The 18,174-nt window shown below is 45.8% G+C and overlaps 1 protein-coding gene across 1 annotated transcript in view; it reads right to left on the minus strand.

Annotated features, from left to right (window-relative positions):
- Positions 1 to 18,174, minus strand: part of LOC145344340 (low choriolytic enzyme-like) — a 198,883-nt gene that overhangs the window by 27,795 nt on the left and 152,914 nt on the right. The window lies entirely within an intron of this gene.

Consider the following 18,174-nt stretch of genomic DNA (forward strand, 5'->3'; position numbering starts at 1 on the left):
GAGTTTTTTGAAGGGGTAACCAAGAAGGTAGGTGAGGGCAGTGCAGTTGATATTGTCTACATGGACTTTAGTAAGGCCTTTGACAAGGTACCACGTGGTAGGTTGTTGCAAAAGGTTAAATCTTGCTGGATCCAGCGTGAAGTAGCTAAATGGATACAAAATTGGCTCAATAACAGAAACCAAAAGGTGGTTGTAGAAGATTGTTTTTCAAACAGGAGGTCTGTAACCAACGGTGTTCCTCATGGATCAGTGCTGGGTCCACTGTTATTTGTCATTTACATCAATGATTTGGATGAGAATATAGAAGGCATGGTTAGCAAGTTTGCAAATGACACCAAGATTAGTAGCAAAGTGGACAGTGAAGAAGGTTATCTCCAATTGCAATGGGATCTTGATCAATTGGGCCAGTGGGCCGACGAATGGCAGATAGAGTTTAATTTAGACAAATATGAGGTGATGCATGTTGGAAGATTGAACAAGGGCAGGACTTAATCAGTTAATGGAAGGGCGTTGGAAGAGTTACAGAACAAAGAGATCTAGGAGTACATGTTTACAGTTCCTTGAAAGTGGAGTCACAGGAGGACAGATTGGTGAGGAAGGCATTCAGCATGCTTGGTTTCATTGGTCAGAAGACTGAATACAGGAGTTGGGACAACTTGTTGAAGTTGTACAAGACATTGGTAAGGCTACACTTGGAATACAGTGTACAGTTCTGGTCACCCTATTATAGAAAAAATATTATTAAACTAGAAAGAGTGCAGAAAAGATTTACTACGATGCCACCGGGATTTGATAGTTTGAGTTATAAGGAGAGGCTGGAGACTGAGACTTTTTTCTCTGGAGCATAGGAGACTGAGGGGTGATCTTATAAGGTCAAAAAATAATGAGAGGCATAGATTAGCAAGATAGTCAATATGTTTTTCCACAGCATAGGTTTAAGATGAGAGGGGAGAGATACAAAAGTGTCCAGAGGGGCAATTTTTTCAGACAGAGAGTGGTGAGTGTCTGGAACAAGCTGCCAGAGGTTGTAGTAGAGCCGAGTTCAATTTTGTCTTTTAAAAAACATTTAGATAGTTACATGGGTAAGATGGGTATAGAGGGATATGGGCCAAATGCAAACAATTGAGACCAGCTTTGTGGTTTAAAAAAAAGTGTGGCATGGATAAGTTGGGCCAAAGGGCCTGTTTCCATGCTATAAACCTCGATGGTTCCATGACTCTATGACTGACCCAGGCCTATCAGGAAGCCCGGACTGCAGGGTTCGCAGCCATTGCAGGGATGCCTAGCATGCAGGGGGCCATTGACTGCACACACGTCACCCTCAAGGCCCCCCTGTAGAATTAGCAGAGATTCATCAATAGAAAGGGGTTCCACTCCCTGAATGTTCAACTCATGTGTGACCATAACATGAACATTATGCATGCCTGCACAAGCCATCCAAATAGTTTACATGACAGATTCATTGTCAGGAACAGGACATCCTAGAGGCATTTGAGGAGCAGCCCAGGCTGTGGGGGTGGCTCATGGGTGATACGGGTTACCTGCTTTGAACATGGCTGATGACACCTGTGCAGAGGCCTGTGTCTGACACGGAGACCCACTATAATGAGGCCAATGTAGCCACACGCGTGATAGTGGAGAGGTACTTTGGGCTCCTTAAAATGAAATTCCATTTGCCTGGATCAATCTGACAGAGCCCTCCAATACAACCCAGTGATCTCTTCCTGCATAGTGGTTGTGTGCTGTGCCTTGCACAATCTGGCTTTACAGAGAGGTGACCTATTGGAGAAGGAGGAGGAGGACGTGGAGGCTGACCATCTGGGTGTCGCTGGGGTGAATAATTGGCAAGAGGAGGGGGAAGAGGAGAGGAGGAAAAAGAGTAAGAGCATACCAAGGAACATCAACCAGATGCTGGAGGGTTGACAGCCCAAATGAGGCATGCAAGGGTGGCAAGGGAGGCCCTGATCAACAGGCAGTTCATTTGCTAGATGTCAAAGGGTTCCATTCCCCAGCCCCACCAAAATTCCTTCTATATCTTGCCATATTGTCACATCAGAGTGGTGGGCTTGGGTATTCTGTGTTGGCAAGCTGGGGGATGATGACAACTCGCCATTATGATGATGTCATGTGCAAGATCTTGGGGCGGGTGGAGTGGGGGATGGGAAGGAATCGCTCATGGGATCTGGGAACAAATGGCTTCCTTTTCTCAATGACACAGCATTGAGGGGCCTCCCAAACTGACATCAAGATGAAGCATCCCTCTGGCAATCATCAATGGAAGAAGATTCCTATTCAAGACAAATCTGAGATAAATTAGTCACAGAAGGGTAGTGACAAAACATTTAATTGCAATAAAGGTGTCTAAATAAGATGTCCTAACAGAACAATTTGTGAACAGAAAACGTTAAGGTGCTTAAATATCTCTCTACTAGTGCAGCCCTTCACCATGCCATCTCAGTGCAAATACAACTTCCTAACCTTATGTGGCCTATCACTACGTCTCAGTGACTCCCCAGAATGTACATCAGAGGTAGAGGGAGCCAGTTGCCTACCATGTTGTGTGGCCTGTGATGCACATGGCAGGCGTCCTCTGGAGGCGCTGGACCTTGAAGGCCTTGGCGTGTTTCAAGGTATCTGGAATGTTTCTATGATAACTTCTTCATCCTGCTTCCCCCGAGATGCCCCGGTGTCAGGAAGGAGGGAGCCAGAGGATGCAGCCACAACCACAGTCTCCTGGCTCAAGCCCTTCCTCCTCCATTGATGTTCCGGTGGGTCCTGGGTCACTCCATGCGATGGTGGTGCTTCTGTAGTGAGCTCCAGGAGCCCTGGCATCACCTGGCACTGCCAATCCTGGAGGACCACCTACCCAAGGTGGTCGAACCATCAGCAAGGGCCACTAGAATCCAGGGCCACCTCTCAATGGCCACAGCAAGTACCCTCTGAGACTGGGCCCCGCTCTGCAACCCCTGAGCTGTGGTCCTTTGAGACTGGGCCGTGCTCTGCAAGCCCTCAGCCATCACCCTCTGTGACTGGGCCACGTTCTCAAGGGCTGCTGCCAAATCCCATTGTGTCTCAGCACTGTCTCACTGGGTCTCCTGTAAGCTCTTGAATCTCTCAGCCATGGGCCACAGAATCTCAAGAAGCCTGTTCAGTCCCTCAGCTGTGGCCTACTCTAACTTGGCCATCACTTGGAGCTTGCCACTCATGGTGAGGATTCCCTGCCCCAGGCTTTCCACTGCAAATACCACCCTTGCAGTGTTGGCCTGGGAAGCATGCTAGACAGGCAGTAGCTGGTCCACCTGAAAATTTTGGGACTCCTCCCACCAGCCTTACAGTTGGTCCAGTGTGGTCGTCAACCTCTCCTGCATTCCCTGGCTCTGTTGCTGCACCTCTGGCACCTGAGGAAGAAGCAATCTCAGAGGCCCAGCATGTAGCCTGGGGCCAGCTGAGTCCTCACCTCTAACAAACCCCCAGATGCCAGAGGCCTTGGATGTCCCTCCTCCAGCTGATGTACATTATCAGATGTGGCGTGATCTGAGAGTGATCCAGAAGCCTCACCACTAAGTGGACCCACCGATGTGTCAATGTCTGGGATGGTAAGTTGTAAGGTGGAAGTTGATGCCAAAACTGTGCCACCCTCAGATGTCCCTTCATCCAAATTCTCCAAGGATAGCTGTCTGGACCAGGATGAGCGAGAGCTGCAGGACTGGCCTAGAGTTCAGAAGGGCCCAGCGCATCAAAATCAGCCCTTGCAACACAGGACACAGGGTTAAGTGCAAGGGAGGGAAAAGCATCCGGGATGCCAAACATGTGATTCTCATTTCTCCATTGAACATAGAACAAAACATCAAAAAAATTATAACACAGAAACAGACCCTTCAGCCCTCCAAGCCTGCAGTGACCATGCTGCCCGTCTGATTGGTTACCCTTATCTTCCGGGTACCATATGCCTCTCTTCCCATCCCATTCACATAGCTGTATGTGACTGTCATATCTGCATTCACAAACTCCCCTGGCAGCAAGTTCCAGGAACCCACTACCTTCCCTGTGCAAGTAAACATGTCTATGCATCTCCTTTAAATCTTGCTCCTCACATCCATAACTCATGCCCCCGAGAAGTTGCCTCAAAGTGAGAGGAGGAATGACAGTTGCTCACATCTTGATGGCAGCCCACCATGATGTTGTTGACATCTAGCATATCCCCTTCCCTTGAGAGCTCCAGCGCCCAGTCCTCAAAGGAGGTGAGGATTCAGGCGTCTGGCACCATCCCATGTCTTCGCCCTCTCATGGGTGTTATGGTAGGTCTTCTCCTGTGGAGACAGAAAAAGCCATGAAGGAAATGAACAAAGAACAAAGAACAGTACAGCCCAGGAACAAGCCTTTGGCCCTCCAAGCCTGCGTCGCTCATGTGCCCAACTAGACCATTCGTTTGTATCCCTCTATTCCCAGCCTGTTCATGTGGCTATCTAGATAAGTCTTAAATGATCCCAGTGCGTCTGCCTCAACCACCTCGCTCGACAGCGCATTCCAGGCCCCCACCACCCTCTGTGTAAAATACGTCCCCCTGACATCTGTGTTGAACCTTGCCCCCTTAACCCTTGAACTTGTAGCCCCTTGTGTTTGTCACCTCTGACCTGGGAAAAAGCTTCCCACTGTTCACCCTATCTATGCCCTTCATAATTTTATACACCCCTATTAGGTCACCCCTCATCCTCCATCTTTCCAGGGAGAATAACCCCAGTTTGCCCAATCTCTCCTCATAGCTGAGACCCTCCATACCAGGCAACATCCTGGTAAACCTTTTCTGTACTCTCTCCAAAGCCTCCACGTCCTTCTGGTAGTGTGGTGACCAGAACTGGACACAGTATTCCAAATGTGGCCTAACCAATGTTCTACATAGTTGCAACATTATATGCCAACTTTTATACTCTATGCCCCGTCCAATAAAGGCAAGCATGCCATATGTCTTCTTCGACACCCTCTCCACCTGTGCTGCCACATTTAGGGATCTGTGGACTTGCACACCCAGGTCCCTCTGTGTGTCTATACTGATGGTTCTGCCATTTATTGTATAGCTCTTCCCTACATTAGATCTACCGAAATGCATCACTTCGCATTTATCTGGATTAAATTCCATCTGCCATTTCTCCGCCCAATTTTCCAGCCTATCTATATCCTGCTGTATTCTCTGACAATGTTCATCACTATCCGCAAGGCCAGCAATCTTTGTGTTGTCTGCAAACTTACTGATGACACCAGTGACATCTTCTTCCAAATCATTTCCATATATCATAAACAGCAGAGGTCCCAGTACAGAGCCCTGCGGAACACTACTAGTCATAGACCTCCAACTGGAAAATGACCCCTCCACTGATACTGTCTGACTTCTATGGCCAAGCAGTTCTCCACCCACCTAGTTAGCTCACCTTTTATCCCATGAGATTTAACCTTTTGCACCAGCCTGCCATGAGGTACCTTGTCAAACGCTTTACTAAAATCCTTATAGACGACATCCACGGCATCCTTTCCCTGACAATGTATGTATAAAATGCCTTAGGATCCTCCTCAATCTTGTGTGTCAAGGACATTTTGTGGCCTCTTTTTGCCCTTCTAATTCCCTGTTTAAGCTCTCTTTTGTTTTCCCTGTATTCCTCCAATGCTCCATCTGTTTTTAGCTGCCTGGACCTTACATATGCCTCTTTTTCCTTTTTGATTAGACTCACGATTTCCCTGGTTATCTTACCTTTCCTATCCTTCTTTTTTATAGGCACATGCCTTATCAACTGCTCCTTAAAAGACTCCCACATGCCAGATGTGCATTTACCCTCGAACAGCCGCTCCCCATCAACAGCCACCAAATCCTGCCTAATCCGGCTGTAGTTAGCCTCCCCCCAGTTCACACCTTACCCATAGGACAACACTCATCTTTTTCCATTACTATCCTAAAGTTTACAGAATTGTGGTCACTATTTGCCACATGTTCCCCTACTGAAACTTTGACGACCTGACAGGGCTTATTCCCCATAGGAAGGAGGTGCTTGAGGGTCAGGAGCCGGAAGCATGCAGGGTGCTGGGGATGGGAGGATCTGGGGGAAATTTAAGGGAAGATGCAACTTGGAGTTAAGCACTCACCCTTGCTGCACAGATGAGGTCATTGACTTTTTTGCAGCACTGCTTCCCAGTCCGGGGCGATGCCAGTGCCCTAGCACTGACCAAGGCGCTGATTTCCTCCCAGGCCACATTTCCATCAGTCCTCCTGGGTCTGCGTCCTCCTAGGGGGAAGAGGGTATCCCACCTCACCTCTGTTGTATCCAGTAGCCTCCCCAGGTCAGATAATTGTAAGGGGGGGGGGGGGCGCTGGTTGTGGGCACATTTTGTGCAGGAATGCCTGCCTATCCATTTTTGAGTTTTTAATAGAACTGCCTCTCGTTAGGGCAGAATAGCTGCAGGCAGTTTGGCAGAGCATTCTAACAAGTTGCATGCAGTTTGACTATTAGCATTGAGAGGAAGGCAAGTGACCACTTACAGATGTGCTGAAGGGGAGGGGCAGGGGGCAAGGAGTGCAGGTAGTAGATCAGTGCCTCAATGATTGGGGACAGGGGAGAGAAAGGGAGGTGTCACACAACCATTGGAGTCCAGAGGAGATGGGTGTCTTGTACGGGAGTGTCTGGCTGGGCATGAGGGGGATCACTCTGCCTGATATCTGTAGGATGGAAGGAGGATGATGAATCTCTCTGCCTGAAATCGGTGTGGGAGATGAGGAGTCCACTGCCACTCTGCCTGAAATTATTGGGGGGAAGGGGGATCTGTAGCCACTCTGCCTGAGATTGGTGGGGGAAGGGGGGCAGGGACCATTCTGCGTGGTGGGTAGGTGGGCGGATAAGGGAGTCAGTAATGTTGTGGGGGTGGGACAATGTCTGTAAGGGCCAGGGGGAGACATTATCCAGCCTGGGAGGAATGTGGCAGGGGAGCCGCATTTTATTTCTTTTTCTGTGCATTCTCAGTTGCAAGCACTGATTTGAGCTGTAGGGTTTCAGGCGTGTTAAGCCCTGCCCACAGGCTTGTGGAGCACAATTTGGAGTCGCTGATAATTTTGCAGGCAGAGTGCATAAGGGGCGCTGTAGAATGGGTCTAAAAGTCGGATCTGAAACGCTCCCAGAGGGTCAGAGAATGACATTTCCCATATTACTATGTTCTTCTTTTCCCTCATCTCTACTCTTGGATATACCACAGAGGCATTCTCCTCGCACAGCGGTCCGGGAGACTCGAGCAGAGGCTGTTTAGCAGACCCTCCACTGGACACTACGGCCTCCATGAGTCTCTGACCATCAGATTTCTGGCAGCATTAGCTCTGTGCCAGAAATCAGCACAGAACTGTACAATTCATGCTAATCGCTATATACATGTAATTCATGGGCCTGGGACTGAAAGCTCTGGGCCAGTTAGCCGCTTCCCCCACCAGGAGTGTTTCATTCCAGCGGGGTTTGCAATAGCTCCCCAACTATGGGGAGCTGGTTGCCCAACCTGCTGGAGTGAAGAGAGGCCATTGAGGCCTCCCAGGTGGTCTGGACTAAGGGGGTTGGTTCCTGTGCCAGAGGGGTCAGGACTGCAGTGAGATGGAGTCGATGCTGCAGGGGGAGTGGGACAGCAGGACTGCCGGGGTGGAGGAGGGAGATCGAGTTGGGCTAGGGAATCAAGGCTGACTTGGACATGTGCAGGAGATGGGGGGGACAGCGATATGTTGCCGCCTGGCTAGTGGTCGAGCTGGTCAGTGATTGGGAGGCTGGCAGTGTGGTGCTGATTGATCAGCGCATGCACAGTGGCTCACTCAGCACTATGCTGTCAGCCTCTTGAGTGGGAATAGACCCCACCCCTGATTTTTAGTCTGATTCATGTTAGGGCTCTCTGCAGTGCAGTGTGGATCCCAGTGAAAAATCCTCTGGGATTTACTCCAGTTTTAATGTGAATTTGACAACTGGAATTTTTAAAGGCGAATTTCACCCTACACTTTTCAATATGTGATCCCTTGCCCCACTATTTAATTTAAAGCACAGTTATCCAATTTGCAAGAACACTGGCCTTAAAATGGTTCAGCCCAAACTTTCCCCAGTACTTGTACCAGTGTCCCACAAAATGACCCATTTGTCCCACATCAGTTTTTGGGCCACAAATTCGCCCCTTTAGTTTTATGGACTTTGTGCCAACGTTCACATGGATCAAATAAAAATCCAGAGATAATAACCTTTGTTAGAGGTCTGTCATCTCAGCTCAAGGAAATTACTGGAGGTATTCTTCAGAATGGTGTCCAATGATCAATTATCTTCAATTGCTTCATCAATGACCTTCCTTCCATTGTAAGGTGGAATATGGGGGTATTCACTGATGATTGCACAATTGTCAACACCATTCACAACTCCTCAGATACTGAAGTAGTCTATGTCTAAATGTAATAAACTATGACAATATCCAGGCTTGGGCTGACAAGGTATGAGCTATACAAGGGCCAGGTAATGACCCAATCCAACAAGAGAGAATCTGACCACCGCTCTTGAGATAGCCATAGCTGAATCTCCCATTGTCAACATCCTGTGGGATCGCCACTGACCAGAAACTTAACTGAACAGCCATGTAAATGCTATGACCATCATAGCAAGTCAAAGGCTAGGAATCCTTCTAGCTCCCCAAATTCACTTGCCTGGATTTATGCAGTTCCAAAAACACTCAAGAAGCTTGACACCATTCAGGACAAAGCAGCACACCTGATTGGCACTTATCCATAAATATTCACTCTCTCCACCAACAACGTACAATAGTAGCGGTGTGTTTTATCTACAAGATGCACTAACTCACTAAGGCTCATTAGACAGCACATTGTAAACACATGACCACTGCCATCTAGAAGGACACAGGCAACTAATGCATGTTAACCACCTTGAAGTTGCTCTCCAAGCCACTCATAATCCTGGCTTGAAAATATATTACTGGATCTTCACAGTCACTGGGTCAAAATCCCTCTCTAACAGTACTGTAGGTGTACCTACAGCACATGGACTGCAGTTGTTCAACAAGAGCGCTCACCACCACAATCTCAAGGGCAATTAGGGATGGGCTATAAATATAGTCCTAGGAAGCAAAGCTGAGATTAATATTTAAATTTGAATGTAAATATTATAAGTGAGCCTGGGATGTAATCGTCTGAGCTCACTTGCCTTCAAGTCTCCCCTTTGAATGTCCTCACCGACGAAGATCACATTTGGTTCCCGGCAATGGGGACTTGTCATGATGGCCTTTTGGTGGGACTAGAGGCCATTGAGGACTCCAGAGTGGTCAGGGGCAGCAAAGTGTCCCTTGGGAGCAGTGTCATCCTGGCATTGCCCACTGGATGCCAAGCAGTGCCCAGGGACAGGGCTTGAAGAGAGGGGGCAGGACCTGAATAGGACTGGGTCTAAGAGTAGGTAGGGAGGAGCTGCGAGTTCTGCAATTGAGGATTGCAGGAATGGTGTTCAATGGCGATCGTTTGGGGGGGGCTGGTGATGAGGTGTAGGAATATAGGGGTGGCAATCGGCAGACAGAAGGGGAGGATAGGGGCCAATGATCGCGAGGGAAATGGAGGCGATAGCAGGGGAGCATCACAGAGCTTTGCTCACTGGGAGTTGTCATCCTCTTCCTGCATTGACTGATCAACGGGCACAAAGACTGCCCAGGTCCAGCACCCTGAAGACTAAGGTTCCATGCGACCCTCATCCTGTGATCATGGAGGGGTTGCGGCGATCTTATGTGGCAGGGTTTGGGGCTTCTTGAGCTGTCAGAAAACATGCTCACCCTACAGCATGAACTAGAAATTGATGAGAGCATCCCTTGTCCTCCTGCCTGGCTCCTCTTTGGTCTCTTCTTCTATTCTCTCCTGGACTTCCACCACATCCAAGGAGACTTGACACTCTTCCAGGTCTTCATCAGTAAGGCGGTCAGCCCGCCTCTGTGTCTAGTTATGTAGGGTACAGCAGACCAGCACAGTACAGTTGGTGACTGTACTATAGTACCTAACCAGGCTTGTTGAGGTAGCAGAAGTGCATCCTGAGGAGCCCCACGCATCGCTGAATCACGGACCGAGTGGCAATGCAAGCTTAATTGTACCAAGCCTCTGCTTCAGTGTCAGGCCTCCGCATGCCCATATGACATAACATCTGGTGGATGGGAAAATTTATTGAGGTCTGAAGATTCAACTTTAACTTCTCTAAGTACATTATTGTGTATCCAAATTGATGCAAATCCTTCCTGGGCATGAACCTAATCACATCATCGATGAGGGTCCAAGAAGATAACAATTGGAAATTTTACTGGCGCCTATCTCATTTTTGGCTTCTCACAATATTTTGTAGCAACTATGGGATTTGCGTCCACAGCCAACAGAGCCACTAAATTCCACCCAGTATCTCAAAGACTGTGTGCAATTTCACCTCTTGATCTAATGAATAATGTAAATCCATTGGAGGCAGCTCAGGGAGGTTTACGAGATGGATATTTGAAAAGAGTGCATAGTCTTATGAGGAAAGCTTGAGCAGACTGTTTGTTTCTACTCACTGGACTCTAGAAAAGTGTGGGATGACTTGATGAAGTATGTAAAATCCTGAACAATCTGGACAAAATTAATGTGGAAAAGATGTTTCCTCTTGTGGTGAATCTACAAATGGAGGTATTGTTTTAAAATAGGGGTCATCTATTGAGAAGAGGGAGAAGACCAAACATTTTTTCTCTCAGAGGTTTGTGAGATTTTGAAACTCTGCCTTAGAATATGGGTCACTGAATATTTTTTAAGTAGAGGTAGATAGATTCTTGTTCAGCAAGTGAATCAAAAGTTATCCCAGATAGATGGGAATGTGGAATTCAAAACACAAACAGATCAGCCATAATATTATTGAATGGTGCGGTAGGCTCAAGGAGCCAAATGGTCTACTTATGCTCCTATTTGTATCCCAGAAACAGCTGTAAATCAGAAAATGGAAGCAATGGAATAAAGTGCAATCACTGGGGAAATGATACTGTGAATTTTTTTGGAGCTGCAAGCTGACAAGTCCTGGGTTCAAATGAACTTCATCCTTGAGCCTTATAGGAAATAGCTATTGAGGTGGCTGGTTTTAATTTTCCAAAAGTCTAGATTCAGGCAAGTTTCTGTTAGGTTAGAAAATAATGAATGTTACACCTTTATTCAAAAAGAGAGGGAGACAGAGCAGGAAACTACAGGCCAATTAGCTTAACATTCCATAGGAAAAATGTTAGAGGATTTTATGTTTTTAAATGTTAAGGATTTTATAGCAGGGTGCTTAGAAAAATTTAGGGTAATCAGGCAGAGTCAACATGGATTTAGAAAGAGGCGTCATGTTTAAACAATTTATGGGAGCTTTTTGAAGAAGTAACATTCGCTGTCAACAAAGATGGGTGTACTGTATTTAGATTTGAGAAGGCATTTGATAAGGTATCACATCAAAGGCATATGTGAAAAATAAAAGCTCATAAATTATCCTCTGCACCATAAGCTACATTAGATAGGATAATGTGATCTGAAGTAACATAGAAACATACGTAGAAAATTGAAGCAGGAGGAGGCCATTTGGTCCTTCAAGCCTGCTCTGCTGTTCATTTTGATCATGGTTGATCACCAAATTCAACATCCTGAATATTCTGAACCTGCTTTCCTCCTATATCCCTTGATCCCTTTTAGCTCTAAAAGCTATAACCAATTCCTTCTTGAACTCACACAATGTTTTGGCCTCAACTATTGCCAGCAGTAGTGAATTCCACAGACTCACCACTCTCTGGGTGAAGAAATGTCATGATGTGGGTATGCCGGCGTTGGACTGGCGTAAACACAGTAAAAAGTCTGACAACACCAGGTTTTAGTCCAACCTATTTATTTGATAATATTCTCACAAGCTTTCGAGGGGTTACCCTCTTCGTCAGGTGAATGGAGAGATCGGCAGTTTCGATGCGCCACAGCGAAAAACCGCACCGATCTCCTCAGAAGACAAACACGGGACACAGTGGACAGAGTTCCCTTCGTCGTCCAGTACTTCCCCGGAGCGGAGAAGCTACAACATCTTCTCCGGAGTCTTCAACATATCATTGATGAAGACGAACATCTCGCCAGGGCCATCCCCACACCCCCACTTCTTGCTTTCAGACAACCACGCAACCTCAAACAGACCATTGTTCGCAGCAAACTACCCAGCCTTCAGGAGAACAGTGACCACAATACCACACAACCCTGTCACAGCAACCTCTGCAAGACATGCCGGATCATCGACATGGATACCATCATCACACGTGAGAATACCATCCACCAGGTACATGGTAAATACTCTTGCAACTCGGCCAACATTGTCTACCTGATACGTTGCAAGAAAGGATGTCCCGAAGCATGGTACATTGGGGAGACCATGCAGACGCTACGACAACGGATGAATGAACATCGCTCGACAGTCACCAGGCAAGACTGTTCCCTTCCTGTTGGCGAACACTTCAGTGGTCACGGGCATTCAGCCTCTGACCTTTGGGTAAGCATTCTCCAAGGCGGCCTTCACAACACACGACAGCGCAGAGTCGCTGAGCAGAGACTGATAGCCAAGTTCCGCACACATGAGGACGGTCTCAACAGGGATCTTGGGTTCATGTCGCACTATCTGTAACCCCCGTGACTTGCCTGGGTTTGCAAAACCTCACTTACTGTACTGTCTGGAGACAATACACATCTCTTTAAACTGTGATCAGTGCTCCTACCACTCACATTGTCAGCCACCTCAGGTCTTGAACAGCAGGTTAGGTGTAAGGATTCGCATTTTAATCAGTAATCTCTAAACTGTCTGTGCTTTATATGCTCTGTCTGAGGCCAGAACTCTCCGTTCACCTGACGAAGAGGGTAACCCCTCGAAAGCTTGTGAGAATATTATCAAATAAATAGGTTGGACTAAAACCTGGTGTTGTCAGACTTTTTACTGAAGAAATGTCTCCACACCTCTGTCCTAATAATTTTACCCTTTATCTTCAAATTATGATCCCTGGTTCTGAACTCTCCCACCATCAAGAATATTCTGGTCTGGATATAAGGAGGGTACAAAGGGACATAGGTGGGTTAAGTGAATGGAAAATGACATGGGAAATGCAGTATAAGATGTGAACATTTGAAATTGTCCATTTTTTCTGGGAAAAGAATAAAAGAAACATAAAGGTGAGAGACTGCTAGACACTGATCTACAAAGTAACCAAGATGCCCTAATGCGTGCATTACAAAATGGCATCGTACAGATACAGCAAGTGTCTTGGAAAAGTAATGGATCAATATCATTTATTGCAAGGGGAATTGAATGCAAAAATAGGAAGATTATGCTTCAGATATACAAGGCATTGGTGAGACTGCATCTGGAATACCATGTACATTGTTGATCTCTTTATTTAAAGAACAATGTAAATGAATAGGAAGCAGTTCAGACGAGGTTTACTAAATGAATACCTGGATTGAGTGGATTGTCTTCTGAGGAAAAGTTGCACAGGTGAGGTTTGTACCCACTAGAGTTTAGTAGAGTAAGAGGTAACTTGATTGAAACATATAAGACCTTGATGGGTGTTGACAATGTGGATGTAGAATGGATATTTCCACCTGTGTGAGAATCTAGTGCTAGAGGCCATTGTTTAAAAGTAAGTGATTGCCCATTTAGGGCAGTGTTGAGGAGAATCAATTTCTCTCAGAGATTAGTGAGGCTTTGGAACTCTCTTCCTGAAAAGGGTTGGAAACATGATCTTTAAATTTTCTAAGGTAGAGACAGATAGATGGAGAGATAATAAAAAAGTTTAGTTCATCTTTCTCCTGTCCATAAAGGAAAGGTGGATCTTAGGTCCTAGATAGACCCAATACAGCAATAGGTAGGATAGTATGATCTGAAGAGGACATAAAGAGGACACAAAGTTTATCCAAACAAGAAAAATTGGACCAAAAATCTGACAGGTGTCCAAATGTAAGAATAAGCTAAATTTATATAAAAGAAACAATGTAGAATCTAAGAAGGAAAATGCAGAGGCTGAGACGATTTTTAAGAAGAAAGGAGAACATCTTGGCACTTCTCTTCCCCTAACACTAGAAAACTGAGTTTTATTTTCATTTCAGGTGAGGTTTTATTCTGAAGATTACATTTAAATTAGATGAAAATTATAAGGTGATTGCAACTTTAACAGCATGTGCAGATTGGCGACACAATCTCAGAGTTTATACATTAGAGATAGGAATCGCAGTTCCAGCCAGTTACCGTTTTGTTTCAATGAATTCAGCTGGGGTGGCTGAAGGACAGCTCGATATAGAATGCTTTGCTGCTGCTCCTTGGACCTCTGACTAGGAAGACCAGCACTGGAAGTCTGGCCATGGATTGAAGTTGGAGGTTTCAACTAAAAGCCAGCATTTTTCTCATCTGGCTCTGAATCAGAGTTGTTGGTTTTTGCTGGCTGTAAATGTGGGAACATCTGTGTGAAAGGCAAAGATTTCTCTCCTTTAACAGGTGGAGGATAGTTACCATCATCTCTGTCAGAATCTTCTGCATCTTCAGGAATAGAAGCATCTACAGGCCTTTTGTTTGGGCAAGGTCATTGGCTCAAGTTTTTTCTTCTGTCTTTGCTTGTTTTACTGAAATACAAAACAGGTGAAGTAATGGCAGGTTTCTCTTCGTTTGCCAGATCCAGCATTTTAGGATTTGATGCACAGATGTTGCTAACAGAAGTAGACTTAAAAAGCTAGATAATTTATCCCTCAGTTCAAAACAATTAAAAGTTGCGACTAGGAAATGCAAGTAAAATTTCCTACTAAGGTTAAAAAAAGTGACCTAAGGAGATCTAAAGTGATCGAAGGATATGATCTAAGGAGATCCATCACAGATGTCAAAAGATAGTACTGGACCAATCTAGAGTCCTGGGCTAGCCACACAGATTCCCGTCAACAATGGTAACGTCTGCAAGACATAACAGGCTACAAGATGAAGGTATTTAAAATCACTGACATTAGTGCACCTCTCCCTGATGAGCTCAGTGCATTCTATACCCGTTTTGAGCAACAGGAGAAGCATGATGGCACACGGTTAGCACTGCTGCCTCACAGCACCAGGGACTCAGGTTTGATTTTTGACTAGGGTCACTGTCTGTATAGAGTCTGCATGTTCTCCGCGAGACTGCATGGGTTTCCTCCAAGTGCTCCAGTTTCCTCTCACAGTTCCAAAGATGTGCTGGCTAGGTGCAATGGCCATGCTAAATTCTTCCTCAGTAAACCTGACAGGTGCCAGAGTGTGGCGACTTTGGGATTTTCACAGTAACTTCATTGTGTGTTAATGTAAGCCTACTGGTGATTCCTAAATAAACCTTAAAATAAACTCTAGGTCAGCATGAGCATGCTGTCATGGAATGAACCTGTATCCGAGGTCACCATTGCAAATGTCAGAGTAGCCTTCTTGAAGGTCAACTGCAGAAAGCCACTGGCCCGGATGTGGTATCCAGATGAGCACGGAGATCCTGCGTGGACCAGCTCGCTTGGGTATTCGCAGTCATTTTCAACCTGGGGCAGCATGGTGGCACAGTGGTTAACACTGCTGCATCACAATGCCAGGGACCCAGGTTTGCTTCCCAGCTTGGGTAACTGTCTTTGTGGAGTTTGCACATTCTCCCCGAGCCTGTGTGGGTTTCCTCCAGGTGCTTTGGTTTCCTCCCACACTCCAAAGATGTGTGGGTTATGTTGATTGGCCATGCTAAATTGACCATAATTTCCGGGAGATTAGCAGTGTGAGTATGTGGGATTAAGGGAAGAGGATGGGATTGTTGTTGGTGCAGGCTCAAAGGACCGAATGGTCTCCTTCTATATGGTGAGGATTCTATAAAGCTCTCTTTACAACAATCTGAGGATTCTATCTGCTTCAAAAAAATGACCATCATCCCAGTACCAAAGAAAAGCCAGGCAGTGTGCATTAATGACTATCATCTTGTGGCTCTGATGTCCATTATTATGAAGTGCTTTGAACGGTTAGTCATGGCATGAATCAATTCCAGCCTCCCAGATTGCCTGGATCCACTACAGTTCATCTATTGCTGCAGCAGTTTCACAGCGGACTTCCTGGCCCTGCACTCAACTCTAGAACACCTAGATAACAAAAACACCTATGTCAGACTCCTATTTACCAACTGCAGCTCAGCCTTCAGCACCATTATTCCTACAAAACACATCTCCAACTTCTGTGGCCTAGGGCTCGACTCCCCTGCCCCAGCAATTGGACCCTTAACTTCCTTACCCACAGACTGCAATTAGTAAGGATAGGCAACAAATCCTTCTCCACGATCATCCACAACACCGGTCCCCATACGGCTGAGTCCTCACTCATTACCAGAGTCCTATACACCTACGACTGTGTGGCTAAATTCCCCTCCAACTCGATTTTTAACTTTGCTGATGAAGCCACCGTAGTGCATTGGATCTCAGACAATAAAGAGATGAAGTACAGGAAAGAGATAGAAAATCTGGTGAACTGGTACAATGACAATAATCTCTCCTTCAATGTCAACAAAATGAAGGAGATAGTCATCGACTTCAGGAAGTGTAGTGGACGACGTGCCCCTATCTACATCAATGAGGACAAAGTACAAATGGTCAAGAGCTTCAGATTTTTATGTGTCCAGATCACCAACAACCTATCCTGGTCCCTCAATGTCAATGGTATAGTGAAAAAAGACCACCAATGCCTCTACTTTCTCAGGAGACTAAGGAAATTTGGCATGTCAGTTACGACTCTCACTAACATTTACAAATGCACCATAGGAAGCATTCTTTCTGATTGTATCACAACTTGGTATGTCTCCTAATTTTTTCAAGACTGCAAGGAACGATGAAGGGTCATGAAGAAAGCCCAGTCCATCATTCGAATCATACTCCCATTCATTGACATTGTCTACATTTCCCACCACCTCGGAAAAGTAGCCAGCATAATTAAGGACTCCACGCATCCCTGACCCTACTCTCCCACCTTCTTCCATTGGGAAAAGATACAAAAGTCTGAGGACACGTACAACCGATTCAAGAACAGCTTCTTCCCTGCTTCCATCAGACTTCTGAATGGACCCACCTTGCATTAAGTTGATCTTTCTCTACACCCTAGCTAAGACTGTAACACTACATTCTGCACCCTTGCCTTTACTTCCCTATGTACAGTATGCTTTGTTTGTATAACGTGCAAGAAACAATGCTATTCACTGTATACTAATACATGTGACAATAATAAATCAAATTAAGTCAAATCACATGATCAGCTGCAGTTGCTGGTTGAGCATTTGAACCTCACTTATCAACCATGCCATCAAACAGTTTCATCTAGCCAAATTCAAGCTGGAAACACATCTTGTTTATGGAAAAAGAATGAGAGAGAGAACGAGAAAAGGAGGGAAAGAGAGAAATAGAGAATAGGATTAAAGAAGAACACCATCATGATAGTGCAACAGCAGTTACGGGCATTCGGCCTCTGACTTTCGGGTAAGCACTCTCCAAGGTGGCCTTCATGACAGCGCAGAGTTGCTGAGCAGAAACTGATAGCCAAGTTCCACACACGAGGACGGTCTCAACAGGGATCTTGGGTTCATGTCACACTATCTGTAATCCCCATGACTTGTCTGGGTTTGCAAAACCTCACTTATGTACTGTCTGGAGACAATACACATCTCTTTAACCTGTGCTTAATGCTCCTTCCACTCACATTGTCGGCTTCTTTAAGACTTGAACAGCAGTTTAGGTATAAAGACTCGCATTTTAATCAGTAATCTGTAAACTGACTGTGCTGTTATATGCTCTGTCTGAGGCCAGAACTCTCCATTCACCTGACAAAGGGGCAAACCCCGAAAGCTTGTGAGTTTACTATCAAATAAATCGGTTGGAATTAAACCTGGTGTTGTCAGACTTCTTATTGCCTTGAATATACTCAAATTGTTCCGAAGATTGAAGAAAATGATGTGGAAACTTCCGTCACTATTGACTTTTGCCTTATCCATTCATAATGAACAGACCAAGACTGCAATTTCAGAGAATTCGTAAGAAACCCAAGTAGACCTACACTGAGTTTGATAGCTGAAACAAGTTATGTTCAATAGGTGGATTCACTCTTTGAAAAT

This window comes from Carcharhinus amblyrhynchos, chromosome 6, assembly GCF_965287045.1.
Source record: "Carcharhinus amblyrhynchos chromosome 6, sCarAmb.v2.hapA, whole genome shotgun sequence".
NCBI classification, from domain to species: domain Eukaryota; kingdom Metazoa; phylum Chordata; class Chondrichthyes; order Carcharhiniformes; family Carcharhinidae; genus Carcharhinus; species Carcharhinus amblyrhynchos.